This window comes from Haliotis rubra, unplaced genomic scaffold, assembly GCF_003918875.1.
Source record: "Haliotis rubra isolate DU_JTF1 unplaced genomic scaffold, ASM391887v1 Scf752, whole genome shotgun sequence".
NCBI classification, from domain to species: Eukaryota; Metazoa; Mollusca; class Gastropoda; order Lepetellida; family Haliotidae; genus Haliotis; species Haliotis rubra.
Window position 1 is genome coordinate 374,747 of NW_025767471.1, and position 16,179 is coordinate 390,925.

A 16,179-nucleotide genomic window follows, 5' to 3' on the forward strand; every position below is an offset into this window, starting at 1 on the left:
CCTTTAAGTGACTTGAAGGTTAAATGTGAATCGAAAATAAGACCCGAGAACTTGGACTCCTTGGCAACTTTGATGGGCGTGCCATATATAAATAGTATGCAGTTTGTATATTCTGTCACAAAGTTACAGATAGTACATTTCTCAATGTATACATTTCCACAAGAATGTCATAGATATGAGCATCGATATACTTCTACAGAGTACAGGTCATCACATCAAGTTCTGTGTGTACAAACATAGTTCAACTTGACATGGGTTGCGTTAAGCTCAGCTCATGATGAGCTGGGACATCCTGACGGAGTACTTGCTGGTCAGTCACAAAGGAACTCCCCCATACACCATACAGGACCGCACTGGTCCACAAAGGCCACACAAGCCACACATTGTCAGGGTGTTACGGGATACAGGACCGCACCTGTCCACACAGGGACTTCGCCTTACAGGAAACAGGACCGCACTGGTCCACAAAGTGACTTCGCCTTACAGGATACAGGACCACACTGGTCCACACAGGCCTGACACCGGGTCAGGGATACAGGACCGCACTGGTCCCGGACACTATACAAATATCAGCACATTTGATATACTAATCATTCCACATACAGCGAGTATTACATACTCAGAATGATTACACTTTACAGAATGATTACAGCATTACATTCACTAGAATAACCAACGTTATTCATCACAAAAACAAGCAAGTATGCTAATAACCATCTGGACACCTGAACACATCCTTGTTACAAAAATGTAGTACATACTTTAACCACTGCCAACTGGCCTATGACTTTGTCTTGGATTTTTAGAACTTCTCCTGTTGACAGTCTCTACGTCGAGGCAGATGAGCCATCTCTTACACGACGCTGTTTAAAATTATCTTTACAATAAATTAAGAAACTATATTACAACGAATGTAACCCTACATTTAACTGTGTCTTCAATCAACTCTATGGGGATTTATACAAAAAGAGATCTTGTTAGAAGTTGATCTAACACTGACAAAATTTCAGAAGTCAGAAACTAATTAATTACAATATAAACAAGAATTTAATCAATTAAAATATAAATATAATACATACAAATCCTTATTTACAGATGGGACCAAGGATGGTGGTCCAGATGCTTGTGCCACTGTCATTGGATCAAGAACAATATCTCCAAGAATACCGGATAACAGCTCTATTTTACAGCAGAAGCAAACGACATATTAACGGCACTTACATATATTAAAAAAACACCCTACATATAGGGTGGCGTCGGTCTGTTAAAAGTCTCTCTTCCAAACATCCACTTTTAATAAAAATAATTGAATTATGTAATGATCTTGCTACACGCCAATATGACATCGTCCTCTGTTGGTCACCCAGCCATGTGGAAATCTCTGGTAACACAACGGTAACACAATGCGACGATGTCGGATTGGTGATAAAAAGTATAATTATACAAGAATATATGTTAAAAGGCGAAGATCCTTGTTATGACGTAAATTGTAATAACGCAGTAAAATTTAATAAACTGCGGTAAGTTGTAATAAAAACTGCAGCAAATTGAAATAACGCTGCGGTAAATTGTAATAACTTCAATGTGGTAAATTGTAATAAAACCTGCGGCAAAATGTAACAACCTAAACTGCGGTAAGTTGTAATAACCACTGCGGTAAATTGTAAGGAAATACATTTCATTGCCTGTTATGCAAGGAAACATCGTACTGATTTGGCAGGAACCAAAACTTGTAACACTAAGGCAAATTGTAAAAACAAGTACAGTAAATTGTAATAAACTGCGGCAAATTATAATAGAAAGTGAGGTAAATTGCAATAGCATCTCTTATTCCGTCTAATTTCCAAAGAAAGTCGAATTCCAGTCTTTGTTCGACTTCATCCTACCACTATCATTAAAAAACCCACAAAAAAACCTGAATATTTTTGGTATTGTAAATTGTAATAAAACTGCGGCAAAATAATATAACAAGTGTGGTAAAATTCAATAAACTGCGGCAAATTGTAATAACAAGTATGGTCAATTGTAGTAACATCTCTCATTCCTTCTAATTTCCAAAGAAATTTGGATTCCAGTCTTTATTCGAATTCTTCATGGTCACATCCCACTACAGACATGTTAAGAAGAAGAAAAAAGGGGAATATTTTTGCTTTATCTATCATTCGCACGAGTGTGAGTGAGTTAAGATTTAAAGTCACATCGCCAATATTTCAGCCATATCGTGACTAAAACTAGTTCTAAATTTGTAATACAGACATATAATATATAAAACCCTGTCAACGAAGGACAGTAAAAATACTAGATAATCACAGCTATCAATATAAAACTAGCGAACAAAGCTAAAACATTCCAATTAAAGAAGACAATACAATGTAAAAATGGGCTATAGATCGCCAACAACTGAAGGTAGATCACCATACTAGGGACCATGGGGACTTACAGTGCCTTTGCTACCTTCATGGACCCTAGTTGGATTTACACCATCCCTTCAGCCGCTGGCGATTGTAGGACATCTTTAGCCGAAAGTTAAAGGAACAAATATACTACGTTTAAAAATCGGGTACGCAAAAATTTAACTTTGGAAGTTTTGGGACTTACGTACCCTCTCAGGAGGACAATAATTTTACAATACTTCAACCCCCTTTGAGGGTACAACCACTAACAATCTCAGTCACTAATTCAAACTACCAATAATAAAATATATATCTATTTACAAATCACTTAACAAATCTAATTCTTTTAAAAATGCAATAATTAAATGAGAACTGACATTATTAAAAAGTGAGTGAGTGAGTGAGTTAATATTTAACGTCACATCGGCAATATTTCAGCCATATCGTGACGAGAACATTTGACATTTAAATAGAATATATATACAGATATTATAAAAACCTGCCGACGAAGGACAGTAAAAATACTAGATAATCACAGATATCAATATAAAACTAGCGAACAAAGCTAAAATATTCCAATTAAAGAAGACAATACAATGTAAAAATGGGCTATAGATCGCCAACAACTGAAGGTAGATCACCATACTAAGGCCCATGGGGGCTTACATTACTTTTGCTACCTGCATGGACCCTAGCTGGATTTACACCATCCCTTCAGCCATTGGCGTTTATACTGAGATTTAGCCATACAGTAAAATGACAAAAATACTACGATTAAAAACCTGGTAGGCTGAAATTTACTTGAAATGTTTTGGGACTTACGTACCCTCCTCAGGAGGACAATAATGTTACGCTACGTCAACCCCTTTGAGGGCACAGCCACTAACAATCTAAGTTAACAATCTAAACTACCAATCATTAAAATACATCTACTTACAGAGCATATTAATCAAAAATCAGTGATCAAATCAATTTCTTTTAAAAAACCAAGAATTAAATGAACATGAACAGTGGTAAAAAGATCCTTAACAGTTTTAATATTAAAATATTTATCCCTTATGATGGAGAATTCGACACAGTCAAGCAGGAGATGCTTGACTGTGACTTTCTCATCACAAGGGATACAAAACGGAGGATCTTCACCTTTCAACAAGTAGTTGTGAGTATATCTGGTATGGCCAATGCGACATCGTCGCATAATGACCTCTTCAAATCTGGACTGACAACCCAAGTGAGTGTAACCAATATAAGGTTTTATTTCATGTAGTTTATTAATACCTACTTGAGTGTCCCACTTCTTCTGCATCAGATCACGAATATAAGTTCCAATGCAAGCTTTGTAATCAGAGTAAGGAATAAGAAGTGGTGTTAGCAACAAGATCAGCCATTGTGTTCCCAGAAATGCCAACGTGGCTGGGTAACCAACAAATTTCTAATAAAAGTGGATGCTTACAAGAAAGATTTTTAATAGCCTGAAGACAAGAAAGAGAGTCAGAAAAGATGATATATTGTTTATGTTTGGGATGTCGTTGAATATATTTAAGAGCCGTTAATATGGCGTTTGCTTCTGCTGTAAAAATAGAGCTGTTATCTGGTATTCTAGAAGATATTGTTCTGGATCCAATGACCGTGGCACATGACACCGCGCCACCGTCCTTGGACCCATCTGTAAATAAGGATTTGTGTGTATTATATTTAGTTTTTAGTGGATTATATTCTTGTTTATATTGTAATTCATTAGTTTCAGATTTCTTAAACTGTGTCAAAGTAAGGTCAACTTCAGGCCTAACCAGTTGCCAAGAAGGAGAAGAAAGAAGACGGGAAGGAGCTATAGTTTCCAGCTCAATGCCGGCAGCAGAAAGGAATGGTTTAATTCTGTGCCCAAGAGGCGGAACAAGAGAAGACTTTTTGTCGTATAAATCCTCGTAGAGAGGATTAAAAACACAATTAAATGCAGGATTTCACTCGTTAGAATATAGTTTAGTTACATACTGCAAGGATAATTTTATACGGCGTTGGTTAAGAGATGGCTCATCAGCCTCGACGTAAAGACTGTCAATAGGAGAGGTTCTAAAAGATCCAAGACAAAGTCTTAGACCTTGGTGATGGATAGAATCAAGTATTTTAAGGTTGCTTTTACAGGCTCCACCGTATACAATGAGCCGTAATCAAGTTTCGAACGGATGAGAGATCTGTAGAGGTGTAGGAGGGTAGTTTGGTCCCCTCCCCACTTAGAATTTGAAACGACTTTCAACAGATCAAGTGCCTTCAGGCATTTAGCTTTAAGTGACTTAATGTGTGGCAGAAAAGTTAAATGCGAATCAAAAATAAGACCTAAGAACTTGGCCTCCTTCACAACTTTGATGGGTGTGCCATTTAGAGATAGTTCAGGGTCTTTATGCGGTTTATATTTACGGCAGAAATGTATACAATTAGTTTTGGATTTAGAAAATTTAAACCCGTTTTCAAGACACCATTTATTTATTTTGTTTAAACACATCTGCATTTGCCGTTCAATGGTATGCATATTTTTACCACGACAAGAAATATTAAAATCATCCACAAATAACGAGCCATCTATGGAATCGTTTAAAACTTTTGATAAACTATTTATCTTTATACTAAATAGTGTGACAGACAAAATACTGCCTTGTGGAACACCCTGATCCTGATTGTAATGATCAGACAGGGTAGATCCCACGCGGACTTTAAATTGTCTGTCCTTTAAAAAGTTGGCTATAAATTGAGGCAAACGGCCTCGCAAACCGAAGCCATGTAAATCTTTTAAAATGCCATATTTCCAGGTAGTGTCATATGCCTTTTCAAGATCAAAAAAGATAGACACAGCGTGTTGTTTATGAATAAGAGCGTTTTTAATAAATGATTCCAAACGCACTAAGTGATCGACAGTACTTCTGTTTTTACGGAAACCACATTGTATATCTGTTATGAGGTTATTGGTTTCCAAGTACCAAACAAGTCGATTATTTATCATTCGTTCCATGGTTTTGCAAACACAGCTAGTTAGTGAAATAGGTCTATAATTTGACGGATCCGTATGATCACGTCCAGGTTTAGGTATAGGTACTACTATAGCGTCACGCCATGAGGGAGGAAAGTTACCTGATGTCCAAATATCATCAAAAATATTTAAAAGCGTTTCTAGACAGGATTCTGGTAAATGCTTCAGGAGTTGATAATGTATGTTATCAGCCCCTGTAGCAGTATCGTGAGCTTGTTCAAGAGCAGTATGGAGCTCATGAATAGAAAATAGTTCATTATAGTCTTCACCGTTATCTGAATTGAAATTAATGGGGCACCCATGAAGGGCCACCTCCTCGTGGTGGGTGCTGGGTAACGCTAAGCGCCCTTCAACCCCCCGTTGTGGACCCGGGGGAATATTTGGTCCACCAACCTGTTTGCCGTGGGTTGCGCCCCTGTGTCGGTGGAGGACGGGAGGCTGGTGGTTGAGGGCACTGGAACCAGGACCAGGTGTTCCTGTTGCCCAACACACCACTTTGCCCCTTACTTCACCTAGACGGGTGGTTGAATGGGCCCGGTTCAACCAATCGGCTGGTCACGCCAGGCCCTGTGCATTCTATTTCATATTGCACATATCTTCTTTCTCTAAATGATCTTGTTTAGGGTACTGGTGAAATTAATTCACTGACTTTGTATTGATTTAAAAATTCAAAATTTTCAATTTGCCTAGAGTCGTATGCCCAGAAGGCGGTGGCTCATGGGCCAATCTGGTGATATTGGACCTCTGAATTCTGACTTTCTCAAGACATTTCTAGGTGGAACCAGCCTAGCATTTCGTCTTTCAGATTTCTTAGCTATTCACGTCTGTATTTCTGGAGTATATCACCCTTGTAGCCCTGGTGTTGCAGGATGGTTTCCACTGCAACATCGTCCATGTTGACACTCGATGGCGGGTGGGGAGCAGGGTTGATGAAACACATCACTATACCATGGCTCACAACTCCCTCTCTGGTTCAGTTAAAGGAAATAAAAGAAGACATCTTTCTTCTTCTGAGGATGAAGAAGTATCTCAGTCTGGTGATTTCTGGCCACAATACTTGGTTATTGCAGCTGCGGACGGAAGTCCTTTCAAACTTAACCCTTTTGCCATCTCCAAAGGCATCCAAGGTGTCTGCGGAGAGGTTAAAAATGTCACTCGCCTCAGATGTGGTTCACTTTTAGTGGAATGTGTTCGGAGGCAACAATCTGTAAATCTGCTGGGTCTACGGCAGTTTGTTAACACACAGGTTGTTGTTTCAGCACACAGGACATTGAACTCCTGTAGAGGCATCGTCAGAGATTGGTCACGCTCTTTGTCTGATATGTCAGAAGAAGAGATTGCAGATGAACTAAAAGATCAAGGGGTCACTGCTGTCAAACGCTTTACAAGGAAACAAGATTCAGGCACTGTGAACACAAATACGTATCTGTTTACTTTTGGAATGACGACTCTTCCAAAATCAATTAAAGCTGGCTACTGCAACATCGGAGTGGATGTATATGTACCAAATCCACTACGTTGTTTTCAGTGTCAAAAATTTGGACATGGTGCTAAGTCCTGTCATGGCAAAACAAAATGTTCTCGTTGCAGTTGGGCTCATGCGAGCACTGACTGCACAAATGACATGAAGTGTGCCAACTGCAATGGTGACCATATGGCATCATCAAAATCTTGCCCATCTTTCGAAATTGAGTCCAAAATAATGAAACTCAAATGCACAAAACACATGTCGTATTCTGATGCAAAGAAATTAGTTCAATCAAACCTGAATACCTCTCTTTCTTATTCAGCTGCAGTTTCTTCTCCTACTCAAGTATTGGTTACCAAACCTGTAAAGGTTTCCACATCCTGCCAAACGGATATATCTTGGGTAAATGACAAGCAGCAAATATTTGAGGAAATTAGAAAACAATCATTACCGGGTAACATCTCTTCAGCTTCTCAAACTGAAAAATCAAGTATAGAGCCAAGAACTGACACCGTATCCTCACCAGCAATTACACAGAATGATGTTAACCTTACTGCTAAAGAAAAGAAAAAAATGAGACGAAAAACGAAGGCTCTTCAACATTTGGAAGAATCTTCCCCTTCAGCAACACCTGTGGTGGTTCACAATTTGTTTGAATCACTTGACATGGAGATCACTCCTTCACAAACAGCTTGTAGGAGTGGCACTTCTCCGAGCTCTCGATCTCCAATCGAACCCCCATGAGCAGTTCTATTAATTTAATACAATGGAATTGTAGAGGACTTAGGAACAATTTTTCTGATCTACAATTGTTATCACAAGATTTCAAACCATCGGCTTTTAGTTTACAGGAAACATATCTAAAAGATGAAGATAAACTTGATATTCGCCAGTACCATTCATATCATTCGTTTTCACCTCCAGGAAATAAAGCTACCGGTGGCGCTTCTATTTTGGTGAGGCAGGGTGTCATCCATAGCCCTGTCCTCTAAAATGCAAACTTCAAGCTGTGGCAGTTCGTTTGTCTTTACATAACTTTTACTCTTTGCTCCTTGTATATTTCTCCATCTTCTCCCCTTCAGCAACCCGATCTTCAGAATCTTTTTGACCAGCTCCCTAGACCCTGTATCATCATGGGTGATCTAAATGGGCATAACCCTCTATGGGGAAGTATTAATGCCAATACTAGGGAAAAATCCTTGAGGACTTCATTGGAGATAATAATTTATGCATATTTAATAATGGATCAGCCACATATTTACATCCCGGTACGGGAACATATTCTGAACTTGATTTATCGCTCTCAGATCCAAATATTTATAATGAGTTTGAATGGTCAGTCCATGATGATCTTTGTGGAAGCGACCATTTCCCCACAATTCTCTCTGCAATAAATCCGACTGATGAGCCGCCTGCAACGAGGTGGAATTTTAATAAGGCTAACTGGCCTTTATTTAAGACACTCTGTACTGACGAATTAAAATCTGTCTATTTTGTCAATGATATGGATCCTATTCAGTTATTCTCGGATAAACTGAATCAAATAGCTGATGAAACTATTCCTAAGTCCTCTCCGACACCACACATTCGTAAACCATGGTTTACTGATGATTACAAAAGGCCAGGAAGTGTAGGAAGAAGGCAGAGAAATATTTTCGCCGTCATCCTACTGTTCACAATTTAAATGATGTTAAAATAAATAGTGCCAAGGCTCGGCGTACTTTTAAGCAACATAGGCGACAGTCTTGGAAGAACTTTGTATCAAAGATAAATTCCCGTACACCTATGACGAAGGTGTGGAACATGATACAGAGAATCAAGGGTAAAGGTACCAAATCTAGTGTTCATCACCTGAAGGATGGACCCAATATAATAACTAATAAATCTGACATTGCCAATAGGTTGGGTGAAACTTTAGCTGCACATTCTTCTTCATCAAATTATAATCCTCAATTTCAGAAATATAAAACTCAACAAGAAAAAATGAAAATTAATTTTAATTCTGACAATGGTGAAGACTACAATGAAGTGTTTTCACTACATGAGCTTAACACTGCCTTAGTACAAGCACATGATACAGCAACAGGAGCTGATAATATCCACTATCAGCTTTTAAAACATTTACCCAACTCATGTCTTGAAACACTTTTAAGTATTTTTGATACTATTTGGACAACTGGACATTTTCCTCCTTCATGGCGTAATGCCATTGTTGTCCCTATACCTAAGCCTGGCCGGGATCATACTGATCCATCTAACTATAGACCAATTTCATTGACAAGCTGCGTTTGTAAAACCATGGAACGCATGGTCAATAATCGACTGGTATGGTTTTTTAGAAACCAATAATCTTTTCACGAACATTCAGTGTGGTTTTCGAAAGAATCGGAGTACTATTGACCATTTGGTTCGCTTGGAATCATTTGTTAAAAGTTCCATTGTAAATAACCAACATGCTGTATCAATCTTTTTCGACCTGGAAAAAGCTTACGATACCACATGGAAACATGGTATTTTAAACGATTTACATGACTTTGGTTTGAGAGGTCGTTTACCTCATTTTATATCTCAGTTTTTAACTGACAGGCAATTTCAAGTCCGAGTGGGCTCAACCCTGTCTGATCATTATAATCAGGATCAGGGTGTCCCACAAGGCAGTATTTTGTCTGTAACATTATTTAGTATTAAAATAAACAGCCTTGAAAGGGTTTTAAAGGATTCAGTCGATGGATCACTTTTCGTGGATGATTTTAACATTTCTTGTCGTGGTAAAAAATATGCATACTATTGAACGGCAATTGCAGTTGTGTCTCAATAAAATTCATAAATGGTGTCTTGAAAACGGTTTTAAATTTTCTCAATCCAAAACCAATTGTATACATTTCTGTAGAAAATATAAACCGCACAAAGACCCAGACCTATTTTTAAATGGCACACCCATCAAAGTTGTCAAGGAGGCCAAGTTTTTAGGACTTATTTTTGACTCTCATCTGACTTTCTTACCACATATTAAATACCTAAAGAATAAATGCCTGAAGGCACTTGACTTGTTGAAAGTCGTGTCTAATTCAAAGTGGGGAGGGGATCAAGCTACCCTCCTCCACCTATATCGATCATTGGTCCGCTCGAAACTTGATTATGGCTCCATCGTATATGGTGGAGCCTGCAAAAGCAACCTAAAACTACTTGATTCTGTCACCACCAAGGCCTAAGACTTTGTCTTGGGTCTTTTTAGAACCTCTCCTATTCATAGTCTCTCTGTTGAGGCTGATGAGCCATCCCTTACCCAACGTCGTATCAAACTATCTTTACAGTATATCACAAAACTCTATTCTAATGAGTCTAATCCTGCATTTAAATGTGTTTTCAATCCTTCTTATGAGGAGTTGTACAACAAAAAGCCTTCTCTTGTTCCGCCTCTTGGTTTAAGAATTAAGCCCTTTCTTTCTGCTGCCGGCATTGAGCTGGAAAATATATCTCCTTCCGTCTTCTTTCTTCTCCTCCTTGGCAACTGGTGAGGCCTGAAGTTGACCTAACCCTGACAAAGTTTAAAAAATCAGAAACTAACGAATTACAGTATAAACAAGAATATAATCAATTAAAAAGTAAATATAATACATATAAATCCTTATTTACAGATGGGTCCAAGGACGGTGGCGCAGTGGCATGTGCCACTGTCATTGGATCCAGAACAATCTCTTCTCGATTACCAAATAACGGCTCTATTTTCACAGCAGAAGCTAACGCCATCTTAACCGCTCTTAAATATATTAATAAACACCGTAAATATAAACAATACATCTTCTTTTCTGATTCTCTTTCGTGTCTCCAGGCTATTCAAAATCTTTCTTGCAAACATCCACTTTTATTAGAAATTATTGAATTGTATAATGAGCTTGCTACTGGCCAATGCGACATCGTCTTTTGTTGGTTACCCAGCCACGTTGGCATTTCTGGGAACACAATGGCTGATATTGCTGCCAGGCAGCACTCAACAAATCTGTGACACCACTTTTGCTCCCATACTCTGATTACAAAGCTGCTATAAGATCTTATATCCGTGATCTGATGCAAAGGAAGTGGGACACCCAAGTAGGTATCAATAAATTACATGAAATAAAACCCTATATTGGTTACACTTACTTGGGTTGTCAGTCCAGATTTGAAGAGGTCATTATACGACGTTGTCGTATTGGCCACACAAGATATACTCATGAGTACCTATTAAAAGGTGAGGATCCTCCGTTTTGTATCCCTTGTGATGAGAGAACCACGGTCAAGCATGTCCTGCTTGACTGTATTGAATTCTCCATCATAAGGGATAAATACTTCAATGTGAAAACAGTTAAGGATCTTTTTAACACTGTTAATTCTCATTTAATTATTGGCTTTTTAAAAGAAATTGACTTAATGAATGAATTTTGAATAATATGTTCTGTACATATCTGTATTTTAATTTTTGGTAGATTTGATTAGTAACTTAGATTGTTAGTGGCTGTACCCTCAAGGGGGGTTGAAGTAGCGTAAAATTATTGTCCTCCTGAGAGGGTACGTAAGTCCCAAAACATTTCAAGTAAATTTAAGTATACCAGGTGTTTTAATCGTAGTATTTTTGTCATTTTAATGTATGGCTAATTCTCGGTATAAACGCCAATGGCTGAAGGGATGTTGTAAATCCAGCTAGGATCCATGCAGGTAGCAAAGGTACTGTAAGTCCCCATGGTCCCTAGTATGGTGATCTACCTTCAGTTGTTGGCGATCTATAGCCCAATTTTACATTGTATTGTCCAGAAATAATTTTCTACTTTTAAAGATATATGTTAGCTAGTTTTAACTCAATCTGTGATAATCTAGTGGTTTTACTGTCCTTCGTTGACAGGGTTTAATATATTATATGTATGTATTACAAATCTAAAACTAGTTTTAGTCACGATATGGCTGAAATATTGCCGATGTGACTTTAAATCTTAACTCACTCACTCACTGAAATTAATGGTTGTCTTTTCTTGTTGTTTTTGATATTGTTGGAATTTAGGTACATAATTAGAAGAGGAAGAATGTTTAGCAAGAGTTTCCCCCAGTTTGTTCGCAATATCTGATTTATCAGTAAGTAATTGTTCTCCATGTTTAAGATGATGGATTTGGTACCTTTACCTTTAATTTTCTGTATCATGTTCCACACTTTAGACATGGGAGTTCGAGAATTTATTTTGGATACATAATTTTGCCACGATTGGCGTTTATTCTGTTTAAAGGTACGGCGCGCTTTAGCATTTTAAATTTTAAATTTATTTAAATTATGCACCATAGGGTGGCGACGGAAATAATGTTCTGCTTTTTTCCTTGCCTTTCTAGCTTGTTTGCATTCATCGTTGAACCAAGGTTTTCGAATATGTGGAATTGCAGAGGACTTTGGTATACATTCATCAGCTATGATGTTCAGTTCATCAGAAAAGCATTTGATAGCATCAGTAGCATCAGGAACATCAACAAAAAATTCAGGTTTAAGTTTCGTAACACACAGCAGTTCATAAAGAGGCCAGTTAGCCTTTCTAAAATTCCATCTTGATGATGGAGGAACATCAGATGGGGTTACAGGTTTTAGTAGAGTAGGAAAATGATCACTTCCACAGAGATCATCGTGAACTGACCATTCAAATTCATTCAGTAAGTTGGAGTCAGTTATTGACATATCAAGAGCTGAATATGATCCTGTGCCAGGATGTAAATATGTATTTGTACCATCATTATATATACATAAATTATTATTCGAAATAAAATCCTCCAAAACTTGACCTTTTGCGTTTGTGGCCACACCACCCCAGAGAGGGTTGTGCCCATTCAAATCACCCATGAATATACAAGGCTTGGGTAGTTGATCGTAGAGAGTTTGTAGATCAGCCTGCTGAAGAGTTGATGAAGGTGGAATGTACAATGAACACAGAGTAAGTGTAACGTTCAAAGTAATTCGCACTGCAACTGCTTGAAGATTAGTTTTTAGTGTAACAGGGCTATGAATAACATCATTCCTTGATGATCCTCCAGTGGCTCTAGCACCAGGTGGAGAAAAACAATGATATGCATTATAGTGACGGAAGTCAAAAGTATTTGTCTGCTTTAGATACGTTTCTTGCAAGCAGAAAGCTGAAGGTTTAAAGTCTTGGACTAACAGGTGCAGTTCATTAAGATTAGTGTTTAGGCCTCTGCAATTCCACTGAATAATATGTGAAGAAACTATTTCTTCGGAGGGTTTATTGGGGATCTACCCCTTGCTTTCCTTGAGGGCGACAAGCTATGTGCCCGCATTTGGATGTTTTCGGACACATCCATGTCCTCTAAGGATCCAAACTTGTTAAAAATTTGGATTTGGTCATTTGAACCTTTGGAGGCTCTGCTACTTTGGCATTTTTGCAAATCATTTCTGGCTTTGATTTTATGCTTGGTAATATGTTTCCCATTATTTTGTGATTGATGTTTTGGTATGGGCTGTAATGATGATGACGAGATTGTTCTTGAGAAGATGACCGTGACTGAACTTGAAGTGTTTTTGGAATTGATTCAGCTGTCTGAGTGGACTGGTTGGGTGAGTATATTTCAGGTTTTTCTGTATCCACCCATGTCAGATCAGTTTGGCAGAGTGTTGATGAAGTGGATACAGTGACTTTGTGACTGACGGCAGAGGGCGCTCTCGTAATTGAGGCATAAGATGTATTTGGTTCCGGTGTGGGAACAAGAAGTTTCTTAGCATCAGCAAAACTGATATTCTGTGTAAATTTAATTTTATTGATCTCCATTTGTTGCTTCCAGATTGGACATTGGACATTGTTTAGAGAAAGAAGAATGTGTCCCAGAGCAGTTGACGCATTTCTTAATGGTATTATTGCAATCCTCAGTAACATGAGTTTTCTCACTGCAATGAGCGCATGTGACCGAGTTAGTACAGTTATTTGCACCATGTCCGTACTTCTGGCATTTGAAACATCTCAGTGGATTCGGAATAAAGGTATCAACACTGATATTGCAATATCCTGCTCTAACTGATTTTGGAATGGTTGGAGAAGAAAAATGGAAGAGTTTCAGAGTTTATTTGGGTTGTAAATCTCTTCACGAAAAGCACTCCTTGTTCTTTCATTTCTGATACGATGTCGAGTTCAGTCATATCAGCAAACAATCGATCTCGATCTCTGACAATCCCTTTGCTCGTGTTCAGAGTTCTGTGTGGAGAAACTGATACCGGAACGCCAACAAACAACTCGGTTGACAACAGGTTGGCTGATTGTTGTTTCCTGTTACATTCTATAAGAAGGGATCCTGAACGCAATCTTTTGATATTCTTTACCTCACCTGCGATACCATGTATACCTTTTGATACTGCAAAAGGGTTTAATTTTATAGCTGATTTGTCAAGTGTCTCGATCACGAGAAATCGTGGCCAATATTCGATTGACGTGGACGGTCGTGGTTCATCATCATCATCATTGTCAAGCTGACGTTTGTTTCTTTTAAGGGGGATTGTGTAAGCCATAGTAAGTTTAGTATGGTTCATCATCTGAGCTCCCCACCCACCACGGAGTATCACAAGGACAATGCTAAAAGCAAGTGGGCCTCCGACTTGCAGCACCAAGGATACTCAGATGAGATACTCCAGCAGAAAAATTATAAATAATAAATCCACTAGATTGGCCCATGAGCCACCGCCTTCTGGGCATACGACTCTAGGCAAATTTAACATTTGTTGAATTTGTAAATCAATATAAATTTAGTGAAGTAAGTTGACCAATGCCCCTATCAGGATTATTAATAGCAATCAAATTTGTGCAATTTCAAATACAATGCACAGGGCATGACGTGACCAGCCGATTGGTTGAACCGGGCCCATTCAACCACCCGTCTAGGTGAAGTAAGGGGCGAAGTGGTGTGTTGGGCAAAGGAACACTGTTCCTGGACCCAGTGCCCTCAACCACCAGAATCCCGTCCTCCACCGACACAGGGGCGCAACCCACGGCAAACAGGTTGGTGGACCTAATATCCCCCCGGGTCCACAACGGGGGTGAAGGGCGCTTAGCGTGACCCAGCACCCACCACGAGGAGGTGGCCCTTCATGGGTGCCATTATTAAAAAGATCCTTCAGAGTGTTTACTTTGATATAGTTATCCCTTGTGATGGAATATTCAATGCAGTCAAGCAGGACATGCTTGACTGTGATTCTTTCATCACAAGGGATGCAAAACGGAGGATCTTCGCCTTTCAATAAATATTCATGAGTATATCTAGTGTGGCCAATGCGACATCGTCGCATAATGACCTCTTCAAATCTGGACTGACCCAAGTAGGTGTAACCAATGTAGGGTTTTATTGCATGTAATTTATTAATACCTAATTGGGTGTCCCACTTCTTCTGCATTAGATCGCGGATGTAGGTTCTAATGCTGGCTTTATAATCAGAGTATGGGATAAGAAGTGGTGTCACAGATTTGTTGAGTGCTGCCTTAGCAGCAAGATCAGCCAATGTGTTCCCAGAAATGCCCACGTTGCTGGGTAACCAACAAAAGACGATGTCGCATTGGCCAGTAGCAAGCTCATTATATAATTCAATAATTTCTAATAAAAGTGGATGTTTACAAGAGATATTTTTAATAGCCTGAAGGCAAGAAAGTGAGTCAGAAAAGATGATATATTGTTGATATTTACGGTGATTTTTCATATATTTTAAGGCTGTTAATATGGCGTTTGCTTCTGCTGTAAAATAGAGCTGTTATCTGGTAATCGAGAGGAGATTGTTCTGGATCCAATGACAGTGGCACAAGCCACCGCGCCACCATCCTTGGACCCATCTGTGAATAAGGATTTGTGAGTATTATAATTATTTTTTAATTGATTATATTCTTGTTTATATTGTAAGTCATTAGTTACAGATTTCTTAAACTCTGTCAGAGTTAGGTCAACTTGTGGTCTCACCAGTTGCCAAGGAGAAGAAGAAAGAAGACGGGAAGGAGCTATATTTTCCAGCTCAATGCCGGCAGCAGAAATAACGGCTTAATACTGTGCCCAAGAGGCGGAACAAGAGAAGGTTTTTTTGTTGTATAAATCCTCATAGAGGGGATTAAAGACACAGTCAAATGCAGGGTTAGACTCGCTAGAATATAGTTAAGTAATGTATTGTAAAGATAATTTTATACGGCGTTGTGTAAGAGAAGGCTCATTTGCTTCAACAGAGAGACTATCAATGGGAGAGGTTCTAAAGGACCCAAGACAAAGTCTTAGGCCTTGGTGGTGGACAGAATCAAGTAGTTTTA

At 38.7% G+C, this 16,179-nt stretch overlaps 1 long non-coding RNA gene across 1 annotated transcript; it reads right to left on the reverse strand.

Annotated features, from left to right (window-relative positions):
* Positions 1–1,503: 1,503 nt before the first annotated feature.
* On the reverse strand, positions 1,504–11,671 carry LOC124260174. Its single transcript, XR_006894015.1, has 3 exons — positions 11,661–11,671; positions 1,908–1,915; positions 1,504–1,577 (listed from the first exon to the last, which is right to left on the reverse strand). It is a non-coding gene; the product is annotated as an uncharacterized LOC124260174 (long non-coding RNA).
* Between the last annotated feature and the right edge of the window lie 4,508 nt (positions 11,672–16,179).